Source organism: Eubalaena glacialis, chromosome 1 (assembly GCF_028564815.1).
Source record: "Eubalaena glacialis isolate mEubGla1 chromosome 1, mEubGla1.1.hap2.+ XY, whole genome shotgun sequence".
NCBI lineage: Eukaryota > Metazoa > Chordata > Mammalia > Artiodactyla > Balaenidae > Eubalaena > Eubalaena glacialis.
This window is the reverse complement of record NC_083716.1, coordinates 87,794,211-87,811,795: the sequence shown is the minus strand read 5'-3', so window position 1 is coordinate 87,811,795 and position 17,585 is coordinate 87,794,211. Positions and strand designations below refer to the sequence as shown.

At 40.6% G+C, this 17,585-nt stretch overlaps 1 protein-coding gene across 2 annotated transcripts in view; it reads left to right on the top strand.

The window, feature by feature from the left end:
* Positions 1–17,024, top strand: part of MAP3K21 (mitogen-activated protein kinase kinase kinase 21) — a 69,744-nt gene extending 52,720 nt beyond the window's left edge. Inside the window, exon 12 of one of the 2 annotated variants that reach the window (XM_061182419.1) lies at positions 17,002–17,024. The gene's annotated coding sequence lies outside the window, so the exon portion shown is untranslated. Of the gene's footprint in view, positions 1–335; positions 464–17,001 lie in introns of those variants that run through there. The other variant, XM_061182415.1, reaches the window with a different exon arrangement.
* The last annotated feature ends 561 nt before the right edge of the window (positions 17,025–17,585 follow it).

Below are 17,585 nucleotides of genomic sequence, written 5' to 3'. Positions count from 1 at the left end.
ACATTGTCATCATACCTTCCTTCTTCAAGCATGTTTTTCTCTAGTTCATTGAACTAAGGTACAATGGCAGCTTTCAAGTTATTAAATCTGAGATCCGTACCCTTTCACATGCCATCTCTGTTGCCTCTCTTTTTCCCAGTGTATGGGTCACACTTTCCTGTTTCTTTGTATGTCTCACTTTTTGTTGAAAAGTGGACATTTTAGGTAATACATTGTGGCAACTGTGGATAATGATTCACCTCACCTTCTCGCCAGGTCTTGTTTTTGTTGTTGTTGTTTGCTTGTTTGTTTAGTGATTTGGCTAGACTATTTCAGTGAAATCTCTTCCCCCACAGCATGAAGTCTTTGGTGTCACTCCTCAGAAGATTCAGCCTTGACGTGCATACAGCTACCTTGGGATGACACAATTTTAGCACAGCTCTCTTGGACTGTCTCTTCCTGTGATCTCTCTGTTAAGCTGTCTGCTTCACTTGGTATTACAGCAAGCTGTTAGGCTTCCATAATTGCTGGCTGATTACTCTATTTTTTTATTATTCCCTGGGACACAAATTCCTCCACAGCCTATTCCAATTAATTTCAAGCAGGGGCAGTTTGGGGGCCGGTCTTTAAGGCTTGTTCTGACCCCAGGTGGGCTCTTTTTTAGCTGGCTCTTTGCCTGATTCTATCTGGTAAACTAGCTGGACTATGGTTTAGCTTGTTGCTCTTAATTAAGAGGTGTGGGGTTTTTTGAGCGTTCCCTTAGGCTTGAACTTCCCCACACTCTGTTTCAGATAAAGTCAGTTCCTTTGACGAAAGCTTTGTAGTTCTGTTCTTGTGTAATGCCTCTTGCTCTGGGCAGTATATCTGGGCCATACTCTGGGCCCTGGGTGGAGTGGTAACTTGGAGTCTCCTTGGCTTGCTTCTCGCAGAGTAGATAGAACCTCTGCCCTCCAAGTGCACTGGTGTGAGGGCGTGTAAGAAGCCAGCGTTCTCACTGGTGGAGAGCTTCCACCCTGTGTGGGGTGGCTGGATGGAGAAAGGAGCCCTTGACCTCTCAGGCACATTCCCAGGAATTTAGCCTCTTAAATATACAGTTGGAGGGGATGAGAAACGCTGCTGTCCTGTGCCTGCCAGTGAAATAGCGTTTCCCTTGATTGGGAGTTGATCAGGGGTGGGGGGCGGGGGGGGGAGTCCTATGTTTTTGGCCAAACCTGATTGGAATGGAGCTTCTGTCAAGCTGAACTCCGTCAGGGTGGAAGAGTAGGCGGGAGGGAGCAGGTCATAGCTCAAATGCCAGGTTCAGCTGTTCTTAGCAAGATTTAGTATATTCTTTTTGAATAACTATTTTGTTATTTGCTGTATGCCCTTAAGACAATTTCCAGAGACTTAAAAAGAAAAAAAATTTTAAGGTAGCTTTCAGCAGTTGTGCTCGTTTCCTTGCGGAGTGGGTCCTCAGAGCTCCTAATGCAGCCATCCCATAATGGAACCTCTTTAATATTTTGCAAAGCTGCTTACTAACTCCTGAAGCATTTTCTCCTCTTGGCTCATGTAACACCACACATCTAAATTCATGTTGTTTATCTCATGGCTCTAAATGCATTTCAAGGCAAATCACTCTCAATTTTCTACCTCTAGCCCCGTTCTAATCTTAGAGCTCCATTTGTACATATTCTGCTGCTTACTTATCATCTCCTCTTGGATATCTAAGAGGGATTTCATCCTGAACACGGTCCAAACAAAACTCGTGATTCACCTCCTTCCCTGAATTTGCTCTTCTCTAGTCCTCTTCCTAGTAAACAGCACCAGCACCTGGGAGGTGGAGGCCTCTGCTGACTAGTCTTTAAAGTAGCAACATCATGGGGGATTCCCTGGTGGTGCAGTGGTTAAGAATCCACCTGCCAGTGCAGGGGACACGGGTTCGAGCCCTGGTCCGGGAAGATCCCACATGCCACAGAGCAACTGAGCCCGTGCGCCACAACTACAGAGCCTGCAAGCCACAACTACTGAGCCTGCGTGCCACAATTACTGAAGCCCATGCGCCTAGAGCCCGTGCTGTACAACGAGAGAAGCCACCACAATGAGAAGCCTGTGCGCTGCAACAAAGAGTAGCCCCTGCTCGTCACAACTAGAGAAAAGCCCGCACACAGCAACAAAGACCAAACGCAGCCAAAAATAAATAAAATTTTTTTTAAAAATAAATAATTTTTAAAAATAGAAAGCTTTAAAAAAAGAAAATAGCAACATCATGAATGCATTTGTGTCACCCGTAGTTGTTCAATAACTAGTTATAGAATAATCGGATGAATTATTCCCGTTTTACAGATGAAGAAACTGAAACTTAGAGAAATCAAGTAAATTGCTGGATTTGAATCCAGTCTGAGCCCAGTCTATGCATTTAGACCACAGGAAAAAATGTTTCTTAAATGTTAAATAGTTGGTTTTTCAATAAATGTTATTGTTAGCATGTTGATCAAAGGATAATTGAAAGAAAGTAATATAAACTGTAGTTGGAATGGGACTTTGGGGATATTATTGTGAAGAACTTTGATTACTAGTCTAAAGATCTGGCACTGAAACTGGCATTAAAAAAAACAATTACAGGTTTTAATTTGTAGTGTATACTCGTCAGTGTTCTCCACAGGACCAAAACTATATAGGATGTGCATACATGTATTCAGAGAGAGGGGGGTTGATTTTAAGGAATTGTTTCACACGATCATAGGGGCTGGCAAGTTCTAATTCTGCAGCGTGGGCTGGCAGGCTGGGGACCCAGGGAAGAGTTGATGCTGCAGCTGAAGGCCGTCTAGAGACAGAATCCTGAGACCCAGGTGTTGGCAGGGTCGGTCTCTTCCGAGGCCTCGCCCCTTGGCTTGTAGATCTTCTTCCTGTGTCTTGCTGTAGCCTTCCCTGTGTACGTGTCTGTTTTCCCAATTTCCTCTTCTAGTAAGGACACAGTCATATTGGATTAGAGCCCACTCCAATGACTCATGTTAACTGGGTTACCTCTGGAAAGACTATCTCCAAACACAGTCACATTCTGAGATACTGGGTATTAGGCTTCTGAACCCGTTGGCCTGCAAGCCTGTACTTGCCCAGCCTCAAGACTGAAGAAAGAGCCCAGAAGTCAGAGACAGAGACATCCATGGCTTAATGAACGTGGGGCATCTTAACACGTCTGAAGGAAGGCCCCGGAGCGATGCCACACCATGTGCAGCAGCTGGCGGGCAGGACACTGCAGCAGTCTTGCCCCCCAGGGTGGGGGAGGGGGAGATTGCCAGTTACAGGGGGAATTGACGTCAGCTTGGCTCATCGGTTACCAGGGAAACCAGCAGAGGGCACGTCCCTCACCGCCCCTCGGGCTAACAACCTTCACGGGGCAGATGACTTCCCTTTGATAAACTATCATTATCTAATGATCAGAACGATCACTAGCTGCAGCTGCGGGCAGGTGTGTAGGCATTCACCGATTAGGCTCTATGATGAAGAGGGAAGGTCAGTCCGGTGAGCAGGTGTGGGTGAGGCAGGGGCTGGTCGCGCAGGAGATGGACAGAGGGCAAGAGTACAGCCATCTTGGGGGCCTGATCATACAGCCTCCAACATACAAAGCTAGGCGGGGGATGGAGGCAACACAGTGTGTTCCATAACAGACTGGAAAATGCTCCCAAATACTGAATATGACGGTGATGTGTAAGATAGAGAGGGGACTAGAGGCACCTTTGTTATTCAGATCTTACAGCAAGAATAATGAGGAAAGGAAGCCCAAGAAATGAAGATGCCAATCTCCAAATCAGGGACAACTGGCAGAAAAGAGCTAGAGGTCAGGACAGAAGAGTTAGCCGATTGGGAAGCTGTGGGTCAATCAGAAATAAAACACTGAGAGGAAAATTGGTGCTTAGGTAAAATGAGGGTTTGGTGGCGGGGGGAGGCAAATTTTGCAGTTCTGAGTGATGGAAAATTCTAGAGATATTCAGCGGTCGGGTGGAGGTGAAATTTGAGGCAGAGGTTGGAGTTGGACAGAGATTCTGTGGTCATTCGGATTTTGGTGATAGTTAAAGATGCTGGATGGGTCAGATGAGGAATGCAAGGAGAAGAAACCTGAAGAAGGCTCTCTGGGAAAGAGTGAGAAATGCAGAAGGTGATGGAAAGAGGACGGATGGCTCACCTAGGTAAGAAACACCCAGAAGAGTGCAAGGCAGTGGAAGATCACATCAACTCCCCAAATATCTTCCCTTAATCCATAAGAATTTTTTTTAATTAATTTATTTAATTTATTTATTTTTGGCTATGTTGGGTCTTCGTTGCTGCGCGCGGGCTTTCTCTAGTTGCAGCGAGCGGAGGCTACTCTTCTTTGTGGTGTGCGGGCTTCTCATTGTGGTGGCTTCTCGTTGCGGAGCACGGACTCTAGGCGAGCGGGCTTCAGTAGTTGTGGCTCGTGGGCTCAGTAGTTGTGGCGCATGGGCTTAGTTGCTCCATGGCATGTGGGATCTTCCCCGGACCAGGGCTCGAACCTGTGTCCCCTGCATTGGCAAGCGGATTCTTAACCACTGCACCACCAGGGAAGCCCAATAACAACTTTTAAAGAACTAAATACTAAAAACTTTTTTAAGAACATAAAGCTAAACTTTTTAGGCTAATATTGTCTCAGAATTACTCCATTCCCTAGAGCTATCAGCACTTATTTCCCTCCTAAGTGGAAGTGGATGCTCATCAATTTTATTCAAAGGAGCAGCCCTATTGAGTTCCGCCTCCCTAGGAAATCCCAAGGGGGCCAAAGGGGTCAAAGGAATGAGCATGACCATGACCTAGAGCACGCCCCTACTCATTACTCTTCCTCCTTTCTGTGCTTTGCTACAGTGTGAAGGAAGATACAGCATAAAGGCACAAACCAGATATGGTTCTGCATGCCTAAAACCAGAGGACAGGGAACTAATATTATATTTTGCCATTATCTGATCTTAGACATACTGGTTAATTTTCTAACCTCAATGGCCATCTAGCCTCTTGCCACTCCCTTACCAGTGGCATGTGGACCTGTGTCTGCGATGTCATTTCCCTCCTGGTGTCAATGCATCCTGGCACTGTTTGTTTAGTAGCAGGAGAAAGCCCCAGAGCACATCTGTAGAGATAGCCAGAAACAGACCGCTGACGAGGACATGTACCTAGGAGGTAGTTTTCTCCTTCTGGAGCACTGTCTCTCCAGGAAGTTTTAACTTAGTCTATTAAGGAATGTTTTCCACAGGAAATACATACCCAATGTTATTACATAAGTCTGTAGGAAAACATGTTATTTGAAAAAGAGGGCTTCCCTGGTGGCGCAGTGGTTAAGAATCCACCTGCCAATGCAAGGGATGTGGGTTCGAGCCCTGGTCCAGGAGGATCCCACATGCCGCGGAGCAACTAAGCCCGTGAGCCACAACTACTGAGCCCGCATGCCACAACTACGGAAGCCCGCACACCTGGAGCCTGTGCTCTGCAACAAGAGAAGCCACCGCAATGAGAAGCCCGGGCACCGCAAAGAAGAGTAGCCCCTGCTCACTGCAACTAGAGAAAGCCCGCGCACAGCAACGAAGACCCAATGCAGCCAAAAATAAATAAAAGAAAAGAAAAGAAAAAAGAAAAACAGATCCCCCTACAAGAATACATTTTTTTTTAAAGTAAGTTTGATCATGTGACTTGGTTGTGGGACAGCTCTAAAACTAGAAAATTTTCTACATTTTCTGGTTTAATAAGTATTGAATTTTTCAATAAACCAGGTCTTTTTCTCTGGAACAGGTTGTTATTTCTAGAGGTGTAAACATGAGTCAAATCAATGGAGTTGGTCATAATTTTTCCTCCAATCTGTATATTGCCCAAACTCAGCTGTTTCAAAAATTGAAGCATCCTGTTTGTCTTGCTTGCTTTGAATTTTCTGCTTTCTGGACACTAGATGGTACTATATACATATTATTTCTCAAGACAAGGACCACCAACCTAGCTTGGTTATTTGAAGAATTGCAGCCAAATTTATACCCTTAGGAGAAAAAGGAAAAATAATGGATGTGATTTGAGAAAGTATTAGAAAGATGAGGAGAGGGAAGGAAAATGATTTTCCAGCAACAGTTACAGAGGAACAAGAAGATGATCTTCATTTTTTTAAATTTTGTTGAAGTGCAGTTGATTTACAATGTTATGTTAATTTCTTCTGTAGAGCAAAGTGACTCAGTTATACATATATATTATTCTATATATATTATATATATTTTTCATATTCTTTTCCATTATGGTTTGTCACAGGACATTGACTATAGCTCCCTGTGCTATACAAGGATGATCTTTATAAAGTGATCTTTTTTAATATATCTGTTCCAAAGAGGGAGACAAGCAAGGAGCTTCAGAGCTGTAAACTAGGTCAAATCTCCAAATGTGTATCTCGAGCATCGGCAGGATTGAATCAAATGTCTTGAGTACTAGGTGTCCCACCATCATTAGACACTGAAAACAGAATTCTGCACTTAGTGTAAGCAGAGCCAAGGTATAAACATAACACAGTCCTGACTATGTCGTTGGAGGTCTGAATCTAACCACGTCCGAAGTTAGCCCTACAGCAAGAATTTTCAGTTGTGTGATCCAATATATTCCCTTTTCACTTAAGCCAGCTTGAGTGTGTTTTACTCTGGCAACTGCAAGCACATTTGCAAGGCTATATCTGATGAAGTGGGATGAGCACAGGACAAACTGGACAGAGTAAACAGTCAACATACCCATGCAGGAGTGAGGTATGCTTATGTTTATAACTTGGGTCAAGTGTTCAAATGTGACAAAAGTATTCTCTTCAGAAAAATAGATGCTCAGGATATCCCATTAGCTGCAGCAGGAGTCTTAAAGTGATTCTAGATATTTATAGGCTAGTAGATGGTAAGATGAATTGCTAAAGAGATTCTGCAGGTTTGGCACAAAATACTCAGCTATATTCTATGTGGACAATTTGATAGGATTCTATAAGATCGTCTTGCTGATGAACTTTCTCTCTTGCATAGGAATGCTTCAGCGTTGCTCTGCCCAAATAAAGGATTTTCTCATCTTTGCAGATTCTTTGTACGTATTAACTTTCCCCGTGGTAGCAATAGTCATGAAGCTGGAGTCATAATTTGTGAACTCTGGGTCTGCTCTAGGGATGAATTTCAACAGGACACTCAGGCTTCTCTTTTAAATGATATCTAATTAAATAAATACATTGAATTAAAATAAAATTGAATGAAAATGACAATCTAAGACAGCCTCGAGGAAACGGATAATTCATTTCTTCTTCTTTAGCATTTTCAGAGACTGAATACAGTTAAGAAATGTAACAGTTAATTTGTGGTTGTGATAGCCGATTTGCAAATGAATCATTAAAAAAATCATTTCTTTCATACTTAATAGAAATGAATTTAGTGAGTTCACATCCCTAAAAATAAGGACACTTTTTGGGACTGCCCTGGTGGTGCAGTGGTTAAGAATCCGCCTGCCAATGCAGGGGACACGGGTTCAAGCCCTGGTCCGGGAAGATCCCACATGCCGCAGAGCAACTAAGCCTGTGCACCACAACTACTGAGCCTGCGCACCACAACTACTGAAGCCCGCGTGCCTAGAGCCTGTGCTCCACAAGAGAAGCCACCGCAATGAGAAGCCCGGGCGCCGCAACGAAAAGTAGCCCCACTCGCCGCAACTAGAGAAAGCCCACGCCCAGCAACGAAGACCCAACGCGGCCAAAAATAAATAAATAAATTTATTTTAAAAAATAATAATAAGGACATTTTTCATTCTGAAGCTTGAAAACTCCTTATTTTCCTTGAAGGTGCCCTAGCTTGCCTCTCTGTGCTCTGTTTATCTCTGTGAAGACCTCCTCTGGACAGTCTCACCCTCACTTCTCACCCTGTGATTCCCCTTCCCTCTCAGGACTTTGCTCCATCAGTCAGGTCCTTCCTTTTCACATTCAGTTTCTTTCTATCTATTGAGTCTGCAATGGTTAATGTTATATGCATCAGCCTGATTGGGTCACGAAGTGCCCAGATATTTGGTCAAACATTATCCTGGGTGTTTCTCTCAATAGATAGATGATAGATAGATAGATAGAATATATACATATATATTCTACTGGCTCTGTTTCTCTGAAGAATCTTGACTAATACAGGATCCTTCTCTATCTTAAAAAACAAAAAAAAGAAAGAAAAAGAAAAGAAAAATGTTTGAGTGAATCTTGTTGCCTCTTAGAAAGATAAAATAACATAAAATAAAATAAAATAAAATTTGTCATCTTATTGGACCCCAACGCCATCTCTGGCAGTCATCTTCCTTTTCCCCATTTCAACTTCTCTCTTAGGTATCTGTGGTCTGTGGTCACTCTCCCACTTCTTAATTGCTGGCTTTTAGATCCCTTACAAATCTGGCTTCTCCCCTCTCCACAGAAACTGTAGCCTTGAAGGAAATCAATGACCTCTGGATTGCAAAGGTCTGTATCCCTTTTCAGTCCTTATTCTTTTGGCCTCTTCTGTGCTAACATGGCCAATAAAAGGTTCCTTTAAAATTACAAAAGTTTCCTTTCAGGAAATTTGAAAAGTTCTGAAAAGTGCAGAGGAGGAAAAACCTCACCTGTAATCACAATACTCAGAGATAACTACTTGTTGGTGTTTTTGGTTCATCTTCTTCCTATATTTTTTTCCCATAGTATACATACTGTTTTAGATCAAAATTGGGATCATACTACATGTCTTTTGAACACCTGTTTTCCTTTTACATTGAATATATTATGGATATTTTTCCATGCCAATAAATATTCTTCTGCAATAATTTTTTTCATGCCAGCGAATCTGATCATCATATTGATATATTAAAACTTATTTTTATCTCTTTCCCACTCTTAGGTGTTTAAGTTGTTTCCATTAAATATATATATATATATATGTACATAGTCAACAAGACTGAAACTCAAGCAGGAGCAATGTTAACTAATGAGTTCTTACAGATTTCCTTGGAGAAGGAACAGCAAGGTCTGAATTGGGCATGGTGAGCTCTCAGAGCTAACACACGTTCTCTGTCATTCTGTCCTGAGGTGAGAGGTGTATTTAACCCAAAGAGTATGGAAAACCTCCCTCTCAAAGCTGGATTAATTCTGAGTTAAGATGTGTTGGGAGCATAAATGATCTTGGGAGGTCCCAAGTGGACTTGGCATTGAGTAGAATATTTTTTCCATCTTTGGTTAAGTCTTCTATTGAGGAACATTCTATCTTGGAATAAGATGAGAGCTTTTATAAGTCCTGTGAATGCTATCAGATAGAATTTTAGCAATCTTGAAATAGATAGCTCTGGGGGAGTACATTTCCCTCTCTGGGCTTCAGTTTCCTCATACCTAGGGGGAATGTATGTTTAGACATTCTCTAAGATTCCCTCCTGTAATTCCATGATCCTGTACACAGAAATGAATGAAGATCTCCTTCTGTCTTGTCCATGTGGATTACCACGACAGCTGCCCACGCCCAATTAGCACGTCTCAAGGAAACATGCAGTCATGGGCCATGGAATACCTGGTGGGAACTAGGTCTCCACAAGAGGAAAGGCTAAATGGATAAGGAACAGACTTTGTGGGAATCAGAGGGAGCCAAAGTGCTGAGTTTTATCAGACGCAAAGCAAGAAGGAAATGAATCATTTGGAGGGTATAGTAAAAAATCAATGGAAGAGTCCTAGCTTAGAATCAATAGACGTATAATTGCAGGAAGTTATCCTTTGTTTAAACTAGGATTTTTCAGCTTCAGTACAGTTGACATTCTGGGTCTGATAAGTCTTTGCTGGGGGTCGTCCTGTGCATTGTAGGATGTTTAGCAGTACCATTAAACGCCAATAGCACACGCTCCCACAATTTGACAACCAAAAATGTCTCCAGATATCTCCTGGTGGGGCGGGGCAGGGAGTGGCAAAATCTCCCTTTCCCTTTTGGGAATCACTGCTTTAAACTTAATTATCCTTAGCAAGTAAGTAGGGATCCAACCAGTCAGGAAGGAATTCTCGGAGAATTTAATTCTGTAATGAACCACCTAGTTAAAGTAAAATGATAGAAAAGGGCTTAATTTTTGTAAGTAAAACGTCTGGTTTATAAGAGCAAACAGCATGAAATTATTTCCAAACAATTTAGATTGTCTTTTAATAATGTATGACAAATATTCTTTTTAAAAAAATTTTTTAAATATATTTATTTATTTATTATTGGCTGCACTGGGTCTTCATTGCAGCGCGTGGGCTTTCTCTAGTTGTGGCGAGCGGGGGCTACTCTTCATTGTGGTGCATGGGCTTCTCATTGCGGTGGCTTCTCTTGTTGTGGAGCACGGACTCTAGGCATGTGGGCTTCAGTAGTTGTGGCATGTGGGCTCAGTAGTTGTGGCACGCAGGCTCTAGAGCACAGGCTCAATAGTTTTGGCACACGGCCTTAATTGCTCCACAGCATGTGGGATCTTCCCAGATCAGGGCTTGAACCTGTGTCCCCTGCATTGGCAGGCAGATTCTTAACCACTGCACCACCAGGGAGGTCCCAATAATGTATGATAAATAATCTTAAAAAGAGGTGCTAACATTTGACCCTTGAAAATAATTTAAATAAGATCTCTGTCAGGATGAGGGAGGAACATAAACGACTGTGTTTCAAGTAGAAAGGGATTTAATATAGGGAATTAGGTGCTTACAAAACTGTTGGAAGGACAGGAGAAGTAAAAGTTGGGCATCTACACAATCTTTCAGGTCCACCATTGCAGGCTTGGTTACAGCCAGGGCATAGCTTCTGTCACCTTTTGGTCAGAAATCTGCAGAAAGCCTCTGCCCATGTCCAGGAGACAGAGTTGATCAGGTATCTCAAAGACACTGATCTATGCAGAACCCGTATTTCCACAGCTTCTGATGGACTAAGTGGAATGGGTTCTAACTCCCTGCTAATTCCTAAATCTAGCGTGAGTCAATCTCATTGGTAAAATCATATTTAAAACCTTCCTATCAAGAAGCCTAGAGAATACAATTCCCAGGCATCCAGCTGCTATAAGACAGGAGAGATTATAGGAAGGAGTGGGAATGCTGCTGGCTGCAACAGATAATATCCAACACAGAATTCTTTCTCAACTGTTTTGTTTACTGAATTGCTCAAACAGTATATTTCCCAGTCTTTCCTGCTCCTTGACTCTTGGGCCAAAAATTTTCCCAAGCTTCTATCCATTCACGACACTATTCAAGCATATGAACTCAAGTAGTTCAAATCAATTACCTGGAGAAAAGAATAATAATGGAAAAGTTCTCTAGTGATGACTAATTGTGCACAACTACAATTAGATCTTTAGTTGAAGGCGTTTTGAAATTGCTTTAAGCATGTAGTTAAAGGCATGAACAGAAGTGGTTATTTTTCTTTAAATTTCAAAATCTAATTAGTCATCTGAAAATTGCCATGACGTATGAAAGCTTTCTGTTGATTTTCTTCATGCTAATAAGTTACCACAGGAGGCATTTTCCTAGCATTTCCTAAAAACAGCATCACCAAAAATAATCTCTTGCCAGAGCCTCATTAGGTGCTGTCATTTGTGGAAGAACCATCTCTGGGTGTTTATCAGGCTATTACCCATAATGTTAGAGAATCTGGTTGTGTCTTTGCTGGCAATGAAGAGCCTATTGAGGAGGCTGGGGAAGATAATCATATGCAAGGTTGAGAGATACAAGAAGAGCCCTCACACAAAGAAATGCCAAGTTGGGATTTATCATTCCCTAGGCTCCAATTAGCTCAAGTGATGGGATAAAATTCACAAAATAGTTTCAGAATGAAGATTTATTCCAATTTAAATACAGAAAGGAAGAGAGAGAGAGAACATAATATTTTTAAATGGGAAAAGACTTCTTTTCCTCAAAGAAGATGTAAGAACTCCTGAAAGACTTCAAGTGTGCAGAGTCCTTGATTAGTATAACCCCTGTCTCTATACTCTTGTCTGTATTGCCTATGGTCTTTAACATAGGCAATTTAAAGAGTTAGCAGAGGCTAATAAGAGCAATAATCCACAAAACTGTTGCTACTAAAACAAATTTCTATATTACTGGGTACCTCTAGGTACTTAGAAAATTCCATTTACAATGGACAGATCATCCAGACAGAAAATCCAGAAGGAAAATTTGGTCTTAAGTAACACATTAGACCAAATGTGTGTGTGTATATATATATAGAGAGAGAGACATTCCATCCAAAAGCAACAGCAGAATACACATTTTTTCAAGTGCACATGGAACATTCTCCAGGGTAGATCACCTGCTGGGCCACAAAATAACTCTTGACAAATTTAAGAGGATAGAAAATATATCAAGCATTTTTTCTCAACCACAATGGTATGAAACTAGAAATCAATTATAGAAAGAAAAATAGGAAACAAACACATGGACACTAAACAATATGCTGCTGAAAAAACAATGGGTCAATGAAGAAATCAAAGAGGAAATCAGAAAATAGCTCAAGACAGATGAAAATGGAAACACAACTTTCCAAAATCTATAAGATGCAGCAAAAGCAGTTCTAAAAGAGAACTTTATAGCAATAGAGACCTACCTCAAGAAACAAGAAAAATTTCAAAAAACAACGTAATTCCTTTCTAACAAAGGAATTTGAAAAAATAAATAAATAAATAAAGCCCAACCTCAACAGAAGGAAGGAAATAATAAATATCAGAGAGGAAATAAATAAAATAGAGACCAAAAAATATAATAGAAAAGACCAGTGAAACCAAGAGCTGACTTTTTTGAAAAGGCAAACAAGACTGATAAACATCTAGCCAGGCTCATCAAGAAAAAAAGAGAGAGGACCCAAATAAACAAAATAAGAAATAAGAGAAATAACAACTGATATCACATAAAAGCAAAAAGTCATAGGAGACTACTACAAACAGTTATATGCCAACAAATTGGACAACCTAGAAGAAATGGACAAATTTCTAGAAACATTACAACCTTCCAAGACTGAGTCAGGAAGAAATAGACAATCTGAATGGACCTATCACGAGTAGTGAAATTGAATTTGTAATAAAAAAAAAAAATCCCAGCAAGCAAAAGTCCAGAACCTGATGGTTTCATAGGAGAATTCTACCAAACATATGAAGAAAAGCTAATAGCTATCCTTCTCAAACTATTCCCCAAAATTGAAGAGCTGGGAACACTCTCAAATTCATTCTGTGAGGCCACCTGATATCAAAACAAGACAAGGACAATACAGAAAAGGAAAATTAAAAGCCAATATCTCTGATGAATATAGATGCAAAAATTCTCAACAAAATATTAGCAAACTGAGTTCAACAAAATATAAAAAGTATCATACACCATGATCAACTGGGATTTATTCCAGGGATGCAAGGATAGTTCAGTATTCACAAATCACTCAATGTGATACACCACATTAACAAAAGAAAGAATAAAAGTCACATGATCGTCTCAGTAGATGCAGAAAAATGTATTTGACAAAATTCAATATCCATTCATGGTAAAAACTCTCATCAAAGTTGGTAGAGAGGGTATATGTTGGTATATCTCAACATAATAAAGCCCATTTATGATAAACCCACTGCTGACATCATACTCAATGGTGAAAAGCTGAAAGCCTTTCCTCTAAAATCACAAACAAGACAAGCATGCCCACTCTCACCACTTTTATCCAACATAGTTTTGGAAGTCCTAGCCACAGAAATCAGGCAAGAAAAAGAAATAAAAGGCATCCAAATTGGAAGAGAAGTAAAACCATCACTATTTGCAGATGGCATGACAATGTATATATAAAACCCTAAAGTCCCCACCAAAAAACTATTACAACTAATAAATGAATTCAACAAAGTTTCAGGATACAAGATTAATATACAGAAATCTGTTGCTTTTCTATACACTAATAATGAACTATCCAAAACCTAGAAAACAATCCTGTTTAAAATCACACCAAAAACAAAACAAAACCCTATGAATAAACTTACCAAGGAAGTGAAAGACCTATATTCTGAAAACTATAAAACATTGATGAAGGAAATTGAAGATGATACAAAGAAATGGAATGATATCCCATATTCATGGATTAGAAGAATTAATATTGTTTAAATGTTCATACTGCCCAAAGTAATCTACAGATTTAATGCAATCCCTATAAAAATATCTATGACATTTTTCAGAGAACTAGAACAGGTAATCCTAAAATTTATATGGACCCACAAAAGACCCTGAATTGCCAAAGCAATCTTGAGAAAAAGGAACAGAGCTGGATGTATTACACTCCCTGATTTCAGACTATGCTACAAAGCTACAGTAATCAAAACAGCATGTTACTGGCACAAAAACATAGATCAACAGAACAGAGTAGAAAGCCCAGAAATAAGCCCACACACTTATGGTCAATTAATGTATGACAAAGGAGGAAAGAATATATAATGGAGAAAAGACAGTCTCTTCAATAAATGGTGCAAGGAAAACTGAACAGCTACATGTAAAAGATGGGTTTGTGACATAACTTTCCCTCTTTTTTAAAAAAAAGTCCTCTTGTATTAGAAAAAACTCAGTTATTGGGGTATTATATTTATTCCAATAATTTTAATTTAATTTATTTTTATCACTGTGATATTAAAGGTACTACCTCAGTCACCCTAGGAGTTGAGTATAAAAGTTGGCATCATGTTGGCTTCTCAAGTGCTTGCTTAATACAGAATATTTATCAAAATAAAATACGAAAAAGCCTGGCTTTGTCTCAAACTTGATTTTCTTATACCAGAAGCACTATTTAATGAGGCACTTAGAATTCCATAACACCCACCATGGTGCTGTCACAAATGATGCCACTGTTAGAGAAGATGAAAAAGATGAAGTAGAAGAAAGCCAAGTGAGAAACACTCTCCTCAAAGGAATGCAGAGGAAGAACTTGAAAGAAGGATGGAATTGACCAAGAAAGCACAGAGGGAGGGAAAGGGGAAGGGCAGTCGGTGCTCTTGTTAATCTGTTGGTAAATTCCAAATGTTTAGAGTGTGCTTTGTATACCAGGGTTATCTATGGAATTTCATTGCCTAGGAATACTTTGGGATAGGAGTTTTCTCATGCTCGATAGTGTATCAAGACAAATTTTAGCTGAGAACTGAGGCAGTATGGTATTTCCTTGACTTGTTTTGCAGTATTTCCTTTCTTTAATTACCTAATTATAGTACGTTCTTTCACCATTAGCAAAAGACTCTCAGAACCCAAATACTGATTCCTGGCAATCTGTGCTCACTCAGCGAGCACCAATGAGCATCTACGAGGCACGGGCTCATGAGGGCTCCTTCTGAAATGAGAATGGCCCTTGTTTGTCAATGCTGAGCACAATCTCCCCAGATGTCTGCAAAAACTTTTATCAGATCATTTAAAATTGCCTGAAATCTGGATAAGTAAGGCACGTATTATTAGTTGCCAAGATCCACTTATTTGGGAATCACTGGGCTTTTGAAAGAAAAACAAATGTAGTAAATAGGCATGACCCAGCCTAAGTTTCAGTATCTTAGAAACTAAACCCACAAGAGTGAGACAGACTGAACAATTTCATTTATCAGTCTGGACTAATACCTTTATCCGAAAGAGATCCTTCAAGTTATACCACTTAAGATAAAGATCAGGTCTATTCACTAAAAGCATGCAATACAGTAAGTCGGCTCAGTGGTTTAGGGCAGAAGCACTGATTTTACATGTATAATTTCCTTTTGAAACCAGAAAACATGCCTTCACTGTTTTTTAATTCACATCCCCCAAAAAATCAAAATTCATAAGATGGATAAAAATCAAGTGGGTGGCTCTTTGCCTTACAAAAACATTAAGCCTCAGAGTTATTTTCAATAGTGAAATTTGCTCTTTTGTTCTGGCTTCCCTTAAAGGTGTTTACCACTTGAGAGGAAAACACAGACCACTGCAGCTTAGCGGGGTTGGGAGTTGGAGAAGTTACTGCCAAAGGGAAATTAATCAACGGGAAGACAGAGCAGGTCTGGACTGCTAGAACAATGAACTGCCATATACACGTGCAACGAAATGTTAATACTGCTATAGTAATACAATGAACCTTCCTAAAACATAATGTTATCCTGTAGCCCTTTGGTTTAAAATCTCAGTGACTCCCCTCAGGTCCAGAATTTGGTAAAAGTTCCCTTAGCAGCAGGGGCTCCTTCGGTACCAGCAGCAGCTGATGCTTTGAGCATGTCTCCACGTCTCTCTCACTCCCAGAACTCAGGGACATGTGTCTCCCTCAACCTGCTGTGTGGTTACCTGGCTCTGGCCATCATGCAGCCTCTTAGCTCTGCCTGGACTGTCTTTCCTACTTTCCCTCCAACCCCGGCCTCAGTCTCCTCCCTCTCCTGCTGCCAAAGTACACCTTGTCTGCCTGATAAACTCCTACACATCCCTTAAGAGCCAGCTTAAGGATTCACTTTTCTGCAAAGCTTTCACTCACTTCCCAGATCTGGTCCATCATTGTAGCCAGGGACTGAGGGTCCCTGAAGAGAGTGTAAAGTGGGATGACTTTCCAATAGTTTCAAACTGAGCTGAATCAAGAAGAATGTTGCTCTGTTCATGACCTTGCTGCCTATGGAGAATTCATGGTAAGCTGTGTTGATGAGGACCCAAGGCTGTTTGGAATCCAATATCTTGAAGAATGGGGCTTGAACAATGAGTGTATCAGGGCTCTCTCACAAAAGGAGATGAATAGTATTGAGAACAAAAATGATTTCATTTATAACAGAAGAGGGAGAAAAATGAAGATATACAGGTGGAGATGCTATAGATATTACTATTTACCTAAGTTTATGTTCTAAAAGTAGCCAGATAAGTGGCGGAATCCTGTACTTGACTAAACAAGCAAAGAGATCGTTTCATATTTGTAACTTCAAAGCATATTGATTAACTCATGTTTTAACCAGATGATGGTAGAGGTACATTTCTCTCTATTATCTATCTCTTTGGTGTTTCCAGAGCACTCTTACACTATCATTGTTGTCCTTTCATTGTTTTAGTCTGCTGGGCTGTCAACGTGATGAGGTCAGAGTTTTGCTCACTCTGGTGTCTCCGGTGACTAGCAGAGTTTTTGACATATGGTAGGTATTTGATAAGTATTTGTGGAATAAATTGATGTGTATATAATGTCATAGTTTGGTTCCTCTCATTTCCCGTTGTGTCTCTAGAACCTAAAACAACATCAGCATGTTGGATGCTCTCAGGAAATATTTCTTTTTTTTTTCGCTTTATTTTTTTTTTCTTTTTTTTTTAACACCTTTATTAGAGTATAATTGCTTTACAATGGTGTGTTAGTTTCTGTTTTATAACAAAGTGAATCAGCTATACGTATACATATATCCCCATATCTCCTCCCTCTTGCCTCTCCCTCCCACCCTGCCTATCTCACCACTCTAGGTCACAAAGCACCGAGCTGATCTCCCTGTGTTATGCGGCTGCTTCCCACTAGCTAGCTATTTTACATTTGGTAGTGTATATATGTACATGACACTCTCACTTCGTCCCAGCTTACCCTTCCCCCTCCCCATGTCCTCAAGTCCATTCTCTACGTCTGTGTCTTTATTCCTGTCCTGCCCCTAGGTTC